Below are 18228 nucleotides of genomic sequence, written 5' to 3' on the forward strand. Positions count from 1 at the left end.
TGTGTGCATCTTCCTTGGCAGCAGCAAGCTGCCCACGGGGCTAGGAAAAGGCGTGTGCCTTTCTCTCTCTCGACCAGCACACACCTTTCCTGCTGTCTTCCTCGGCAGCAGCGGCAGGAAAGCTGCCCACGGGGCGAGGGAAGAAAGGCGCTGGCCTTTTACTTGCCCCATGTGTACCTTCCTTGGCGGCGGCGGGAAAGGTGCGTGTGGGCCGGGGAGGAGAGAAATGTGCATGCGCGGGCCGGATAAATGGCTCTGGCGGGCCGCATCTGGCCCGCGGGCCGTAGTTTGGGGACCCCTGATATACACACACATACATATACATGCAGGTAGTTTCATAACATCCAAAGACATGGGGAAATTACAGATTTTTTTCGTGTCAAAAGCATTACTTTAATAAATAAGTTTAAAACTGATAAAATAAAGGGATCACAGGCAGAGAAATGTTTTTTGACCAAAAACAGGCAACGGCAACTGCACTGTCTGTAGTTTTAAACAGTCATTCCTCTGTGCACAAGGCAGGACATTCTGGGCAAGCATACAGATGCTGAGTTGTTCGTTCTGCTCCACAATCACACAAGCTGGAGGATTCTTCTAGGTAGTGCCATTTTGCCAGGTTGTCTTTTCATCTGCCAACTCCACTTCTGAGTCTATTCAGGGACTTCCAAGTTGCCCATTCTTGGTTTGCTCCTGGAAGCAGGCCCTTGTGGGGGGGGGGGGGGTCATCCAAATGGGATTTCCTGATTTTTCTGCCCACAGGGATATTCTAGCAGTTGCTGAAGGAACATTTAGAGGAGTGGTGGTTCTCATGAAACTTCTCCTTGATTTAAGTCTGCAGGGAAGAGGCTGATAGCCATACAGTGGGTGTTTTTCACAGTATTCAACCTTATTTCTCTCGCAATTGGCAGCAATTACTTGTCACACATTGGGGGGGGGGGGCAATGTCAGCTAGCTTATATAGTCTATCAACAGGTGTAGGTTTAAGACAACCTGTGATTATTCTACATGTCTCATTCAGTGCTATATTCACCTGCTTCGCGTGGGCAGATTTATGCCAGACAAGGCATAACAGAAATTATAAACCACAAAAGGCTCATCCAGGTTGGCGAAAGGCCTTGGCATTTAGTAGGAGTTGTACTTATTGGGATTTTATACAGTCTATTTTTTGTCAATTTCCTGGATTAGCTGCAGCTTTTAAAATCCCAGACAGCGTTTATTTTACATCTGTATTTGCTGTTATTTATTTATTTATTTATTTATTTACAGTATTTATATTCCGCCCTTCTCACCCCGAAGGGGACTCGGGGTGAATCACATTATACACACATAGGGCAAACATTCAATGCCCATAAACACATTGGACAGAGACAGAGACAGAGACGCAGAGGCAATTTAACCTTCACCTGAGGGGATGCTCGATTCTGGCCACAGGGGGGAGCAGCTGCTTCATCATCCACTCTGAGGGCACTTCCTCATTCCAAGTCGTAAATTAGTTAAACTTGCCTCCCCACTTTTATAAGTGGTACCTTATTTCCTACTTGATAAATGCAACTATCTTTCGGGTTGCTAGGTCAGCAACGAGCAGGGGCTATTTTTTTTAATTGACAGGTGCTCACCCCGCCATGGGCTGGCCTCAAACTCATGACCTCATGGTCAGAGTGATTTATTGCAGCAGGCTGCTCAACAGCCTGCGCCACAGCCCGGCCCCTTTCAATTCTATTTGTACAGAAATGGAAACAAGATGTAAAATCCAGAGTAGCCCAACATTTATCAAATCTATTGATCCAGCTGAAGAAGTCTCATGCCATTTGATGCAACTTCTGCTTACAAAGGCACCAGAAGCCATCTTCTCCATGAAAACAATATCAGTATGAAAGTAGTAGAACATATCTTGTTTATTTACTCCACAAATAATAAACTTGACAAGTAAGGAGGCTAATTTTTTATTTAAGTAGTATCAACAAGGCATCCCTCAGTCTTTTGGGCTTTGTGCATCATGTAGGCTTTCCTGCCTTCTTGCAGTTTATATTTAAATTTGTTCTTCTACAGATTGACCTTGTATATTTCATCACCAGGAACAAGAGGGCAAGCCTTGCTTCTGACAAATATGCTTTCATTTGTAAATCTGAAGTGTCCATATGCACATAAAACCATGGAGAGGGAGCCCCCAGTGGCACAATGTGTGAAACCCTTGTGTCAACAGGACTGCTGACCAAAAGGTTTGCAGTTCAAATTGGGGAAGCGGAGCGAGCTCCCATCTGTCAGCTCCAGCTTCTCGTGCAGAGAAGCCTCCCCCAAGATGGTAAAACATCCAGGCATCCCCTGGCCAATGTTCTTTCACACCAGAAGTGACTTGCAGTTTTTCAAGTTGCTCCTGACACACACACATACAAAAAACCATGGAGAGGAAATGATAAATGGCTTTTCCCAACCTTCTGAACTCTTTTTCTAAGGAAATTAGGATGGCTACCACCTTCTTGTCAGCAAGTAAAAACATTTTTATGCCAGCAATTGACTGTTAATGGTGTGTTGTTGTGTTGATTTGTATAATCTGTCTTTCAAGGGATTTATGATCATTTTAATTCTGTAGATTAAAGTACATTTAATAATAACTGTCTATTGATGTTTTTACACATCTTTAAACCTGTGTTTGTTTTAAGTTTTATAAACTTCCTTGAATCTCAGTACAAGAATTACAAATACAACACCAATTTATTGTATCTGTATACAACTCATACCTTTTATGTGATTCTTGTATACAGGTTGAAATATGCAAACAAAATACATGAATGTCAAGGGATAGAACTTGCCACACAATCCCATTCTCACCATGCTTGTAGCTATATCAGGATCACTGGAATCCGCCTTATACATAAGACTGCTAAGTTAGGACTATCTTGGGCCCTGGTTTTTTCATGCCAAAACTTCAGACTGATGGATGGCCCGTTGTGATGTTATATGAGAGGGAAGCAGGCCCTAGTGATATTAGAAGCAGACAGCTCCTGGTGATGTCATTAAAGGTGATATATTATGCACCGAACACAGTTGCATGAAGTATGCTATTAAATAAGAACAGCAAGTCTGACAAATGAATAAATATATACCTTTGAACATTGATCAAGACAGTGCTCTCACCCTGAGATTCTTTCTTCTTGCCCTAAGAAGTGGAGAAAAAGGTCTAGGCACTGAAGCTTAAAGCTAGAACCTGGGACCATGTTAAGTCAAATCATGATAAATTTCTTTATTGTGGTGGCACAATGGGTTAAACCCTTGTGACGGTAGACTGCTTGCTTGAAAGTTGGGTTGCTGATCTGAAGCTTGCAGTTTGAATTCAACCTGGGGAGAGCGCAGATGAGCTCCCTCTCTCGGCTCCAGCTCCAGGTGGGGACATGAGAGAAGCCTCCCACAAGGATGGTAAAACATCAAAACATCCAGCCGTCCTCTGGGCAATGTCCTTGCAGATGGCCAATTCTCTCACAGCAGAAGCAACTTGCAGCTCCTCAAGTCGCTCCTGACACACACAAAAAAGATAAATGATCAATTTATTATAATCTTCAGCAGCAATTTTTCAGACAAGAACTCTTTCCTTGCCATGCTCAGAAATGTTAGAGATCTGGAAACTTTTGAATCTGAAACATATTTTGAATCTGAAACATACTGCTGATCTGCAAAGAGACATAGGAAATGTGCTTTTATCTTTATCTACTTTTCAGTGTTACAGCAGCCTTGAAGCTAAGGTGGTCCTGCAGTTATAATCTACTGTTTTAAATGTACTAAATGTCTCCCAGCTCATCTAGATCTCCCAATGCATAGTGACTGACCTGCAACTGAAAGGGTTAAACTCCTTTTAAGGAGGGATACTCATATATATTATTGAACATTTCGCAGAGGAAAAATGGGAAATGCCTGGCCAGTGGCCACACTACATCAGATTGCAACAAGATGGCAAGCAGTATTAAAGAGAGAGATCACACAAGCCAGGAGAGGCTGCAGCATTTTGTTTTTGCCTAAATCTACAATGAAGGGCTTTTTTAACCTGTCCTCTTCTCTCTGTCCCACCCTGAGTTAATTAGTGCAAGCTATTTTTCTGTATTTTTACTTATATGAACTTTTATCTGTATCTGTTTTAATTTTTGTAATTTTCCTAAAGTCCCAATACTGGGAAAAGGTGAGGAGGTGGTGGAGAAGAAGATGGAGCAAGAGAAAGAGGCTTGAAGATCTCTGTTTCATAATAGGTTTTTTACTTCTGTCTGCAATAATGCGATTACCAGGGATTACCACATTTTTCTTTTTCTCAATGATTATAACGGATGTATTACATTCTGTTTATCCCTTTGAATCTTACAGTCCCACACAGTTTTTTTTACTTCAGCTTATTTGAATTGTTCTTTGCAGATGGAAACTCATATTTTTTGCCTTTGATTCCATCTTTCTTGATTGAATGGTGACATTTGAAACACATTTCTCTGAATGTACTCTCAGTCTGCAACCTTTCTGACTGGCCTGTCTGTTGTTGCTGCTGTTCTCAGTCACCTCAAGCTTTTGCCTTAATATTTTTTTTGAACTTTCTTTCCCTTATTCGTTTCTTGTTGTGAATGCATCATTCAACATGTTTACTGTTGGGCTTGCCCCCATTCAAGTTCTGCAGATTAAACAATATCACCTCTGTACTTGCGGGACAGATAGTAGTCACAGCTTCAGTGACCCACATCTGACAAAAATGTCCTTTCTAGGAATTTTCTAGTCCTCTATGGCAGGGGTTCTCGACCTTTTTCTGTCGTGGAGACCTTTTCAAAGCAAACATTCTATGTGAAGCCCTAAGAAATGTTATTATATTGTATTATATTATATATAATGTATATGTGTGTGTGTGTGTGTGTGTGTGTGTGTGTGTCTGTGTGTATCAATCAGGCATGGGCTGAGCCAGTGGCATATGGATGGAGTGTGTTTGTATGAACTAATTCACACAGTGCAAAAAAGGGGGAAAGAAATAACAATATAATATTTAAATGAAGAATGATTTTAACCAATATAAACTGTATTTCAGTGGACGACCCCTGGGGTCATCCAGCCCAAACTTCTTCTGCCAAGCAGAAAAAAAGCACAATAAAAGCACCCCAAACAGATGGCCACCCAGTCTTTGAAATAATAATAATAATAATAATAATAATAATAATAATAATAATAATAATAATATGAAAGAGAAGAAATTGAAGGATGACAAAATCAAGCAATAACTGATCCGAAAGTACTGGCTGAACACCAGAAAAATTGAAGAAGCTTTGGAAATCGTGAAAAGAACAAATTACAGCAACAGCTAGAAAAATTGAAAGATATGAAGCCAGAATCATCCAGTACAGACAAAATCAATTATTTCAATCAGACCAAAGATGGTTCTACCAGAGTCTGAACCAAACAACAGACACAGTAACCATAAAGCCAGAGAAAACTGCAACAACGGAGTTCTGGAAATTGATTAACAAAATGATTCTGGAGAACTGTAAAAGCTGAAAAGCTAATCTTCACATGACGTGGATTGACTACAAAAGGGCCTTTGACTCACTACCACATAGCTGGATCATCAAGTGCCTGGATGCCATTGGGATTTGTAGAAATGTTGGCACCTTTATTGAAAACATGATGGACCACTGGAAAACTAAACTGTTTGTTGGAAATGAAAGCTATGGACTTGTCAACATCAGAAGAGGAATTTTCCAGGGAGATTCGTTGTCCCCTCTGCTTTTCATTATTGCCATGATCCCTCTGTCAACAATCTTACAAAAAACAAATCTCGGCTATCAAACATCTAAGAAATCTCACAAAATTTCACATCTGATGTACATGGATGACCTGAAGCTGTATGGGAAAACGGAAACTGAAATCCAGTCTCTGACCAACATTGTCCGAATTTTTAGTACTGATATCAGCATGGAGTTTGGTTTGGACAAATGTTCGACAGTGGCATTGAAGAAGGGAAAAATCATTGAAAGTGAGGGCATAAATATGCCTAATGGCCAAACAATAAAGTGTCACCAGCCAGAGGCCTATAAATATCTGGGCATACTACAGCTGGACAACATCAAGCATGAACATGTGAAGACTGTGGTCAGTAAAGAATACACACAAAGGGTCAGAAAAATTCTCAAAAGCAAGCTCAATGGAGGCAACACCATCAAGGCCATAAACACCTGGGCCATACCTGTCATAAGATATACTGCTGGCATTATAAATTGGACACAGGCGGAACTGGACAACTTGGACAGAACAACAAGAAAACTCATGACCATTCATCATTCACTACACCCTCGCAGTGATGTTGACCGGCTATATCTGCCTAGAAGATCAGGGGGCAGAGGACTCTTACAAGTAAAACAAGCAGTCAAAGAAGAAGAACATGCCCTGGCAGAATATGTAAAGCAAAGTGAAGAACCTGCTTTGATTGAAGTCAAAAATCAGAAACTCCTCAAAGCACAGCAGACAAAAAACCAGTACAAGAAAACCGCACTACAAACTAGAGCTGACAGCTGGTACAACAAAACATTGCATGGAAAGTTCCTTGACAAAATTGAAGGAAATCTGATAAGGAGAAGACCTGGCTCTGGCTCACGAATGGGACCCTGAAGAAGGAGACAGAAGGCCTGATCGTTGCAGCCCAGGAGCAAGCCATCAGAACAAATGCAATTAAGGCCAAGATCGAAAAATCAGCTGATAACCCAAAATGCAGACTCTCGACGAAACCATTGATCATATCCTCAGCTGCTATAAGAAAATCGCACAGACAGACTACAAACAGAGGCACAACTATGTGGCCCAAATGATTCATTGGAACTTATGCCTCAAGTAACACCTCCCAGCAGTAAAGAACTGGTGGGATCACAAACCTGCAAAAGTATTGGAAAATGAGCACACAAAGATACTGTGGGACTTCCGAATCCAGACTGACAAAGTTCTAGAACACAACACACCAGACATCACAGTTGTGGAAAAGAAAAAGGTTTAGATCATTGATGTTGCCATCCCAGGTGACAGTCGCATTGACGAAAAACTATCTTGTTTGCTGTGTCATACAATAAAATAATAATAATAATAATAATAATAATAATAATAATAATAATAATAATAATAGCAGAAACCCCAGAGACTATCTAGTCCAACTCCCTTCTGCCATAGAGGAAAAATACAATCAAAACACCCCTAACAGCTGGCCACCCAGCTTTTGTAATAACAACAATAGCAACAACAGAAACCCCAGAGGCTACTGCTGTTGTTTCCAGAAGCTCAAAACTTTAATTTCCCTGCATTTCTCAGGAGGAGGAAAAAGGAGGAGGCGGGAAGCAGTGGAGCGGGCTCCATGGGGCCAGTTTGAAAACCCCTGCTCTGTGGTAACTTCTGGTGGAAGTAATTCATTTCAGTAGGATTAACTATTATCAAAGGTCTTGTGGCTGATCAGTAGTTTGGATGAGGCTTCCTCAAAACCAGTACTACAGTGGATCAATTATTTTCTGGTATCCATTTTCCTCTTAGCCTGTGTTTGAACTTCCAAAGGTGTGTCATCAATGTTATTTCTTCACTGACTGCATTACAACTGGCAACAAATAAAGACTCTGCATAGGAGTTCCAGGTTTGGCCATAATGGCAACTGGATTATTATTTTTGACCACATGAGAAAGTAACCTATTTTAAAAACTAAGTAGCATAACAAAGGAATATTTCAGTCAAGATATTGAAATATCCCCATGCATTAAGCCTGCTTACAGGAAACAAGAGGCAATTTATAGGAGACAAAAGGCTCAATGCTGCATATTTTGGTAGATCCCTGGCTTCAAACCGAATGCCTGATAATGTATATACAATCCTTTTCTCATCATAACAATTTCTTATTTTGCTTTCTAAGACTATTACTAATCTTCTGGTTGACTTTACATGTGTCACACTGACTTCTTTCACTTGTTTATATGCCACAGGTAACTGAACATGACTTTTGCAATTTTTGTTGTATGACCTGTACCCACTTGTTTAATCAGTAGGGGTTGAAAGTCAAGCGAGAACAATGTATTTCTCTCATACATACATACATATATATATATATAGACACACACACACACACACACACACACGAAAGTCACATTCTCTGAATTGAGCATAGAAGGAGCAACATGCTTAGCAGCATGCATTAAGTCAGTGGTTCTCAACCCAGGTGCTTTGGCTTACAACTCCCAGAAATCCCAGCCAGTTTACCAGCTGTTAGGATTTCTGGGAGTTGAAGGCCAAAACATCTGGGCACCCACAGGTTGAGAACCACTGCATTAAATCTTGGAAGTGTCTTTGAAAAGACATTGGATTTCATACTAGCATTTAATGCTGCATTGGAGTAGGCTACAGAAAAGCTAAAAAAAATCTATGGAATGTAATCAGCACCAATCTTGTATTATTAAAGATCACTGCTGTATTGAGATTAGTAAATAATTTTGCTATCATGTTTGTGTATGTATGTGCATTAGTAAGAATCCCTATCTGAGTATTATCCCCGCCCACCTATGTCTGTAAGGCATGCAAATATGAGTTCTTCTTAAAAGACACATTAACATAGCTTTGTTCACAGAAATTGTGTATCCAGTTGAAAAGCATATATATGTCCCTTAGAGATTATAACTGTGTCATCAAATAAGAAATTTTGAAGTATTGTAGAGCTTCACCTCTGAGTATGAAATCATAGCACTGAGTCTCTTTGAGTCTCTTTTGGAGAAAGAGAGAAAGTGGGGTATAAACATCATCATCACCACATTTTATAAGCTGGAAGAGGCAGTAAGGGCCATCTAGTCCAAATCCCAGCCACCCAGAAACAACCAATGCACCCTTGAAAGATGCCCATCCAAAACATCCAAAGACAGAGTCCACCACCATCAGGGAAAGTCTGTTCCACTGTAACAGTTTAGGTGGAACCCCTTTTCTTCTAATTTGAATCTACTGGTTTTTGTTTTAGTCTTCAGAACAGCAGAAAAACAGCTTGCTCTGTGTTCTATGCATCATCCTTTTGGATATTTAAAGAAATCGATCATATCACTTGCTCAGATATGATCTTGTTAAAAGGCCCAGTTCCAAAACACGATCCCTGAGGGAGCCCTTTCTATTGCAAGAATTGGCTATTTATTTATTCTGTTGCTTTCCTTTGGGCCTCATGCTTCATTACCCTAACTCAAACTGGACAAGGAAGGAAACTGACCGTCTTTGGCTTGTTTTGGCTTTGCGACAAAGGAGGTTGTCCTTCCCCAAGGGTGTCAATTTTCACTTTTCATCAACACCAAATTCACATGCAGATTTGAACAAACAGACAGGTGTAAGATTTAGTTTTGAAGCATGAATGCTGGAGCAAGCAATTTCTGCTTGACAATTCGTATACAGAGCAGGCTTCATCAGTGCGACAGAGGGAAAGCGATGATGGATTTCGATAATATTTTTCCAGAAGTGCTTGTTTCCCAAGAAAGGGCAGGTTAGGTAACCTTGTTTACAGAGCTAGTGGAGTAGCAGTAAAACAGGCTACCAGGAAGGAAATAATGAAAAAGACTAGCCTTGGGTATGTGGGGATAAGGATCTTATTGTTGGCCCTTTGTGGATTTACTGTCCTGGGATAGCCTTTTTGGGTAACAGTATTTAGAGCAAAAACTGTACTTGTGTACCATTCATATAAACAACTGTCTAGATCTGTGTTTCTCAAACTCTGCTTCTCCAGGTGTTTTGGACTTCAGCTCCCACAATTCCTAACAGCTGGTAAGCTGGCTGGGATTTCTGGGAATGGAAGTCCAAAACATCTGGAGGAGCAGAGTTTGAGAAAGACTGGTTTAGATCAAATGTAAGGCCTGATTCCTGATGGAGCACTGGCATAAAATAGTTGTGCAAATGGTTATGCTTTCTCAGAGATTTTATTAAGTGCAGTCCCTTCTGCACCCAGTCAGCCTGCAAGCACACCCACAGCCCCTTTCCCCAACTGAGCTCCTCTTAGTGGGGAGCTAATTGATCATTGTGAGGTGGGTGAACTTGGGATTGTGAAACATTGGACAGCTGGCTGTGTAACTGTCAGATCCAGTGTAATGGATTCTATGTACACATATAATTATGCTACGCAAAAAGAGGCTAGCATCCTGGCCTGTGTCTTCCTACACTCTATCCTTCACACATTATTAAACATAGCTAGCTGCCAAAATTAAATTATCTAGAAGGAAGAGAAGAACTAGCTATTTTATAGATGGGCGGACTTTCTGTTTAGCTCTTCCTAAGACACCCATAACACTTGAGGATCTTACAAAATTAATTATCACTCCAACTATAAAACATGCAGCAGACTTTTGAAAGAGATCCATGCTGTACCATTGACAATTCAAAACACTTTTTGTTCTTTTAAAATATTTTTTCATGTTATAGGCTTTATTTTATAAACGATAGATGGCTGCCACAACTGCCCACAAATACATTAGCTAGCTACAAAAGGGAATGATGTAGGGAATAATCTGGTTTTTAAACAGTGGAATAGCAATATGCTTGGTCAACATGCTGCAGTTAGCAGCAGCAGAAAGCACTGCTAAATCAATAATTATAATAGTAGTACTGAAAGAGGTAGGATCATAATGATGGAACCCATATCTCATTCCTAGTTCAAGCTTTCGCTTCTGCATTCATTCAAACAGGCACATAGAATTGGCCACAGAAGCAGACATCCGTGCTCAGCCCTTCTCATAATGAATGCCAGCCTCTCTCATTATATAAAAATGTCAGCACTATTTCTTTGTGTGTTGGTTTTTCCCCCCTGAATTTATATCCTGACTTCATCCCAAGATGGGCTCCAAGGCTGTTTACTATAATTTAAAAAAGATTGAGATAAAACAATATTTTATAAAAGTTTTAAAAATAACTGAGCAACAGTTTTTTTAATGAGTAAAAACACTTACTTGCTTGAAACATATTAAAAACCTAATGTCTGGTAAAGGAATAAAATATTAAAATCGCAACACACCGCTTTACAGAGACAGGGACTACTCTGCTGGCAGAAAGAGAACAGTGAAGGGGCCAACCAGAACTCTTGCAGAAGGGAGTTCCACAGTTTGGAAGAAGTCACAGAGAAGGGTCCTCTCAAAACATGCCTGTTGAGATGGTGGGACAGAGATAAAGCCATTTCTTGAAGATCTTTAAGCTCACACTGGCCTGTATGAAGAGATACCTTTCATAGTGTGCACTCAATATTTTATGGCTTAAACAGTCAAAACCAGTGCTTTGGAGTCTGCCTTAAAATGGAAAAGTAGCCAATGGAGCTGTTTCAACAGGGGAGTCTCGTGGTCCCTGAAACCAGTCAGTCACAGAATTTCATCTGTGAAATGTTGGAGAGTTGCGTAATGCCATTTTGTGTGATTGTGCTAATGTGATTCTGTCTATGGTGATTTAACTCAGATGTTTTGTTAGTCTGTTTGGCTCCTAGAACATCTACTAGAATTCTACTGGAATAGCACTTGCAAATATTGAAAAAAACATTGATAGTAAATGCTGTCTATGAAAAGAAAATAAGTGTAACTGTGACCATCTTACTAGTCCACATCATATGGAATCAATATAAGAAACACCACAATAAAGTGTCTGCAATGATACAATGGAATCTATACGAAAATATGATTTATTTTTGTGCAAAAGATGGGTGAAAACATAAACTTCAAAAAGTTGTTCAAAAACGGTGAAGGAAAAATCTTATAAGACATTAAAATCAAAAGTGATAAACAATTCGAACACAATCTGCGAGACATAATAGTTAAGAAAAAGAAAGACTGGATTACTGGTATGGTAATTCCTGAAAATAGCAGAACCAAAGACAGAAGGACAGATTATCAAATGGAAATTTCCCACTTCTCTTCATCTTCCTTTTTGTTTTCTTCTGTTGCTTCCTCTGCCTCTTCCTCTTCCTCTTCTTCTACCACCTCCTCCTCCTCCTCACTTTGTCCCCAACACTAGTCCAGGCAGCTTACAAAAAGTTAAACAGATATTTGCAGGACATATAATAAGCTGAAGAGGTCATACAGATATGGGATGCAGAAGAGGAATAGCCCCATGTAGGTGTATAGAGTGAGGAATGAAATATCAGAGCAGATGGAGTAAGTACAGGAAAGTCTGAAACAGATGCCAAAGGACGGGAGAGAGATGTCGAGGAAGGTGTAAAATTGATTAAGAAGGTGAATCCAAGCTCTGGAACACGTGGAGAGTACATCATGTAGAATATTGCAAGGCTCAGTTTAAGAAATGATGCTGAAGAACAGGGAAACAAAGGAGAATTAATGTGTCAAACAGTTTTGGCAGAGAAGATGGCATCATTGTAGAAAATGGGCTTACTGACAACTTGAGAGAAAGAAGAAATAGATTAACAATGTCTGGAGTTCCAAAGTAACAGACCAAGTGAAATTAACACGTGTTGACATGTCTTCTGTAATCTAAATAAATAGAGGCCATTTTATTGCAACAACATGCCTATTAATCTTTTCAGAGATGGAAGATCTATGCCGTCTTTTGACCAGTTATCATCCTCTGGCTTATTCAGTCAACAAGTACTTGCTTGAGATGAAAGGAAGTCTCCTTGACTTTATGGTTAGTACAGCTTCTCTAGTACCTCAAGTTCCAGAAGCAATACAATATGCTTCCTTTCACAAATATTTCCCCACTTACTCTCAAGAAACTATACTGAGGCAGCTATACTTTTCTTTGGAAAAAAGCACCCTAAAAATTTATTTTAGATCTGAATTAGGCTTATAAGAGACAACTTGATTAGTTTTCAGTGGAACGCCGCTTGAGCATAATCATTTTAAGGTTGACGTCACAGCTCAGCCTGCAGCTGTCAGAATTATTGAGGAAACCGGGGTATAGTAAACATGGTGAGAAAGGAAGTAAGGCAGATTAGATAACAAGGAAGTTTTTTATTGTTACACTGGGAGACACATTACACCTGTAGGTTTTCCGAGTACTGCAAGAAAGATGCAAAAAATGTTTGAAAGAAATCATACTTTTTAGATACAGCCACTGGTGGCAAACCTACCTGTTTTTCTCCAACTCTCTCTTCTGATAAGATGAGGAATATTTTGGAGGAGCCTTCTCTTTCCTCCCTTGAAATAAAACTTAACGGATTAGAGATTATTTACAAGACAATAAGCAGTGTGAGAGCAGTGGTGTGTTGTTGTTTAACCTTTCAGTCCCTTCCGACTCTTCATGACCTCATGGACCAGCCCACGCCAGAGTGGTGTAGTTGGTTCAAATCCTTGCTCAGCCATGGAAACCCTCTGCGTGATCTTGAGCAAGTCATACTCTCATCCACAAAGAAAGGCAACAGCAAAAAACAAAACAAAAAAACTTCTGAAGAAATCTTGCCAATAAAACCCCACAAAAGGGTTGCCATAAATCAGAAATGTCACTTGAAATCACACAACAACAACAACAACAACACCACCAACAACAACAACAACACAGGTATACTAAGCATGTATTGATCCTTGGATATGTTAGCATCAGCTTCTTTTTTTAATAAAGAAGAAACAGAATGAAAGAAAGATCATTTCATTAAATTGGGGTTTCAGCTGCATTCTGTGTTCTCCCAGTATCTGAATTAACTTCTAGGGAGGAGAGATAGACCTAATTTAGGCCCATATATCATTTTCTCAGAGCTCTAAGGCTTTCTGCTCAAACAGGATGAGTCTACTAAAGGACAGGCAGCCCCTGAGTTAAAAACATCCAACTTATAAATCACTCATAGTTACAAACGGCATGAGACAACAGGAAGTAAAAGAAATCTACCCCTCGGAAGGGAAATTCACTCCTGAAAGAGTTATCATGAGGAAAATGTCTCTTCACTGAGGCTTTCTCACCAATCCTTGTTTCTAAAACAAGCCACATTTTTCAAAATCCAGTCACAGGGACAGAAACGGAGGCAAAATCTTCTGAACAGGGGCACAGACAACACCACATGGGATATATATAGGCTAGAGTTACACTGAAAAAATGTACCTGTTAACTCACATACAAATTCAACTTGAGAACAAACCTTTAATGAGTTGAGTCCAGATTATCTGAAAGATCTATCCTTCCTACATGACTCTGCCTGAATTTTAAGATCCTCAAGAAGGCCTTCTCTTGGCCCCACCACCATCTAGGCATCATTTAGTGAACACACTATCAATAGGTTATGGAATTTCCTCCATTAGGACATTTGGGTCTTGCCCTTCCCACCACATGCTGTTTTTTCTGCTGGCAGACAAATACCATACATTATCATTTAGGTAGGGCTTTTCCCTTTTGCTCATGTGGCAGAAAGATCTTTTAATGGGACGTGCTAGGATTTTATCTTTTTTATTGTTTCATAAAAAGAGTTTTACAAATAACACACTTTCAATAAATGTATGTATTTTTGGTTTTTTAAAAAAGGCTTTTATCTGTACAGTACTTTGTTTTAATTCATTGTATGCTGCCTTGGGTCCCATGGCAGAAGAAAGGTAGGATATAAATGAGGGAAAAATAAAGTCTATTATGTATGTATTGGATAGAATGGGATTGACCTGCCATGTTGTTCATACAAAGGTAACCTTTCCCACAAGGAGGCATATAGCTAAGGTTTTCTACAACTTTTCTATTTGTACTAACACACACTCCAGTATGTCATGCTGATAGCAAGTGTTCCACCATATCCAGGTTTATTGGAGTGTCTAAAGCCTCCCGCTTTAGATCATTTAAGCAGCTTATGCACTGGAGCCCTATATTGTTTAAATTGTTAAGCGAGTTCTAGCAGCCTGGAACCAATAACATGTATGGGAAATGGAACTGCTGGCAGCTGCAGCTAACTGGCAATTATAGAACAAGTACTGGTTACTTAGCTGGCCAAGCAGCAGAAAACCTGATTTGGCACACTGGTTGGTAGTATAATGGAGATTTACAGCTTCTGATGTGCCATCTTCTATTCACACCTTTTCTGTATAATTTTTTTGAGGGGGGAGAAAGGGCCTAAGACATTACATCCTGGGATAAAGACTTCCTTTTATATGCCCTGGGTAAAACTGAGAGAGCCACATTCTAGATGAGATCATGGTTGATACTCCTAATAAACCCAGAGAAATCAAGGATACATCTACACTGAAGAATTAATGCAATTTGACACCACTTTAACTGCCATGGCTCAATACATTGGAGTAGTAATTTTACAAGGTTTGAGTCTGCAAATCCCAGGATCCCATAGCATTGAGCCCTGGAAGTGAACATGATATCAAGCTGCAGTAAGGAACTTCCAACAAATGCTACGTTTAGCAAAGGATAAAAGGGATCCTCTAACTACTGAAGGAAAGGAGCCCCGGTGGCGAAGTGCGTTAAAGTGCTGACCTGCTGAACTTGCAGACCGAAAGGTCCCAGGTTCAAATCCCGGGAGCAGCTTGAGCGACCGCTGTTAGCTCCAGCTCCTGCCAACCTAGCAGTTCGAAAACATGCAAATGTGAGTAGATCAATAGGTACCGCTCCGGCAGGAAGGTAACGGCGCTCCATGCAGTCATGCCGGCCACATGACCTTGGAGGTGTCTACGGACAACGCCAGCTCTTTGGCTTAGAAATGGAGCACCAACCCTCAGAGTCAGACATGACTGGACTTAACGTCAGGGGAAACCTTTACCTTTAACTGCTGAAGGAGTCTATTGTATACCATGCAGCTGTGGACAAGTCTACATAGGGACCAACAAACGTTGCGGCCAAACACGAATCAAAGAACACAAAAGGCACTGCTGACTAATTCAACCAGAGAAATCTGCTATAGCAGAACACATGATAAACCAACCTGGACACAGCATATTATTTGAGAACATAGAAATGCTGGGCCACTTGAACAACCACCATGTCAGACTACACAGAGAAGCCACTGAAATCCACAAGCATGTGGACAATTTCAACAGAAAGGAGGAAACCATAGAAATGAACGAAATCTGGCTACCAGTTTTTTAAAAAACACCAGAATCAAGACAGTAAATAATGAACACCACTCAGAAACAGAACTCCAGACAAGCAATCAAGGGTCAGTTAACACTTCCCAGAGGATGCCTCCAGGCAACAATGGCAGATACCGTCACTGATTGACTTTGTAAACTTTATGGCTACTCAAATGGTAATTCAAGCTTGCTACTTGCAAGATTCACACTTGCTTTAAGCAGGCAAGGGTCCGTCCCTCCCCCCCCCCCCCCCCGACATTCCACAGGTATACATATACACTCCACTTGCCTCACTGCCAACAGAACGTCTGAAGACGACAGCAGGCAAAATGTTACAAAAGAATGCTGCTGGAATATAATTTTTCATGTTTTCCCTCAATCTCTCTTCTATATACGAGCTGATTGGTATTATTTTGCAGCTACCCAATACTGCAATGGGTGACCATTGGTTTCTACTCCTCTTTTGAGTAGGGTATACTCTGTAGGCTTCTGTTAATATGCTGCATAAGTTTCTCAAGTCGCTCCTGACCCTTAAGATCAATATTGCATTTCAGTGGTTAGGGGAAAAACTCTTATTTTATTATGTAATCTTATGGTGTATCTTCCATAGTGAAAATATCTGGGTTGTAAAATCCAATGGGCAAAGGAATCCTACTCCCTCTAGTGGCTTTTTAAAATATCTTCTTGTAGACTGAATAGTTCAGAGAATGGTTTAAGCATTTTTTTTTCTTTGCCTTCCCATTATGAAACACAAACTGGCTCATCCCAATCACATTAAAAAGTGCAACTCAATGGTACCCTCATTCCATATTACAATTTTTAAAATGTTCAGACAAATTTGAATGGAAGACAATTAACGTATGTCATAAACAAAGACACAGTTTAGGGGAAAAAGTTAAATGAGTCAATATTTGACAAAATGCACACTATACACTCAAAACAATTTTTTAAAAAATACCAGGTGGTAACATTTCTGGATTCTCCTGCAACTACCCAATGCCAATTTATGCAATCATGACACTCTAATCTGGCATATATTGCGTATAAAGCCTGTATAGAATAATGAGGGACACGCTGTTTTAGTTTCAGAGTACGAGATACGATTTTTGAGATGGTATAGACAATAATATGCCATGCTTGTTTACATTAAGCTTCTGTTTACAGTAGTGTTAATAAGGTTCAGGTCTAAAATTGGACCCTGGTTAAGTATTCTGTATAGTGAACCTGTTGAAATCAATGAGGCTTGTTGCAATCCAATCAATTTCAGTGGGCTTAGTTTAAGCATAATTAAATCTGAACCAAAAGTTAAGGTAAAGGTACAGGTTTCCCCTGATGTTAAGTCCAGTCGTGTCCGACTCTGGGGGTTGGTGCTCATCTCCATTTCTAAGCCGAAGAGCCGGCGTTGTCCGTAGACACCTCCAAGGTCATGTGGCCGGCATGACTGCATGGAGCGCCGTTACCTTCCCGCTGGAGCGGTACCTATTGATCTACTCACATTTGCATGTTTTCGAACTGCTAGGTTGGCAGAAGCTGGAGCTAACAGCGGGCTCTCACTCCGCTCCCCGGGTTTGAACCTGGGACCTTCCGGTCTGCCAGTTCAGCAGCTCAGCGCTTTAACACACTGAGCCACCTAAAGTTATTTTACATTAAATCTAGGTCTACGTTGCCTACTTTGGTTTGCCATTGAGACAAAGCCATAAGATCTATTGATAAAACCTAAAAATAATTCTGATATTTGGTTGAACGCCATATTTTTTAACAGACTACAAAATGAAACGTATTGCAACTTTAATAGAAAACCACTACTAAAGGGTATTGCAAAAAGATGCCCCCTTGTATTTCAATTTGGTATAGTATGGAAAACAGAAGAGAGATATGGGGCTGCAAAAGAATCTGCTGTTGGGATTTATCAGCCACATTAAATCCTACATTATTTGCATCAACCATACCAGCCCACGCTTTATTTGCGTATTTATTTCACTGTGTCCTCAAGATATGTTCTTGATCTGAGTTACTACTGAGATAGAAGTCTCCAAAGAAGTTGGAGAAACAAAGGAACCTTCCTCCCATCCAACCTGGCCATGGTTTTGAAAGCCTGAAGCATTCATGTTCTTACCAAGAAATAACCTTATTGCTAATTACTGCTGCAGCTCATATAGGCAGCAATTAAAACAAATGATCCAGCATCTTGATTTGGCCATTAAGAGAGTTTTCACCCAGGAGCAACAATTGGGTCTGGGTGTTTGTT

The sequence above is a fragment of the Anolis carolinensis genome, chromosome 4 (genome assembly GCF_035594765.1).
Source record: "Anolis carolinensis isolate JA03-04 chromosome 4, rAnoCar3.1.pri, whole genome shotgun sequence".
NCBI lineage: Eukaryota > Metazoa > Chordata > Lepidosauria > Squamata > Dactyloidae > Anolis > Anolis carolinensis.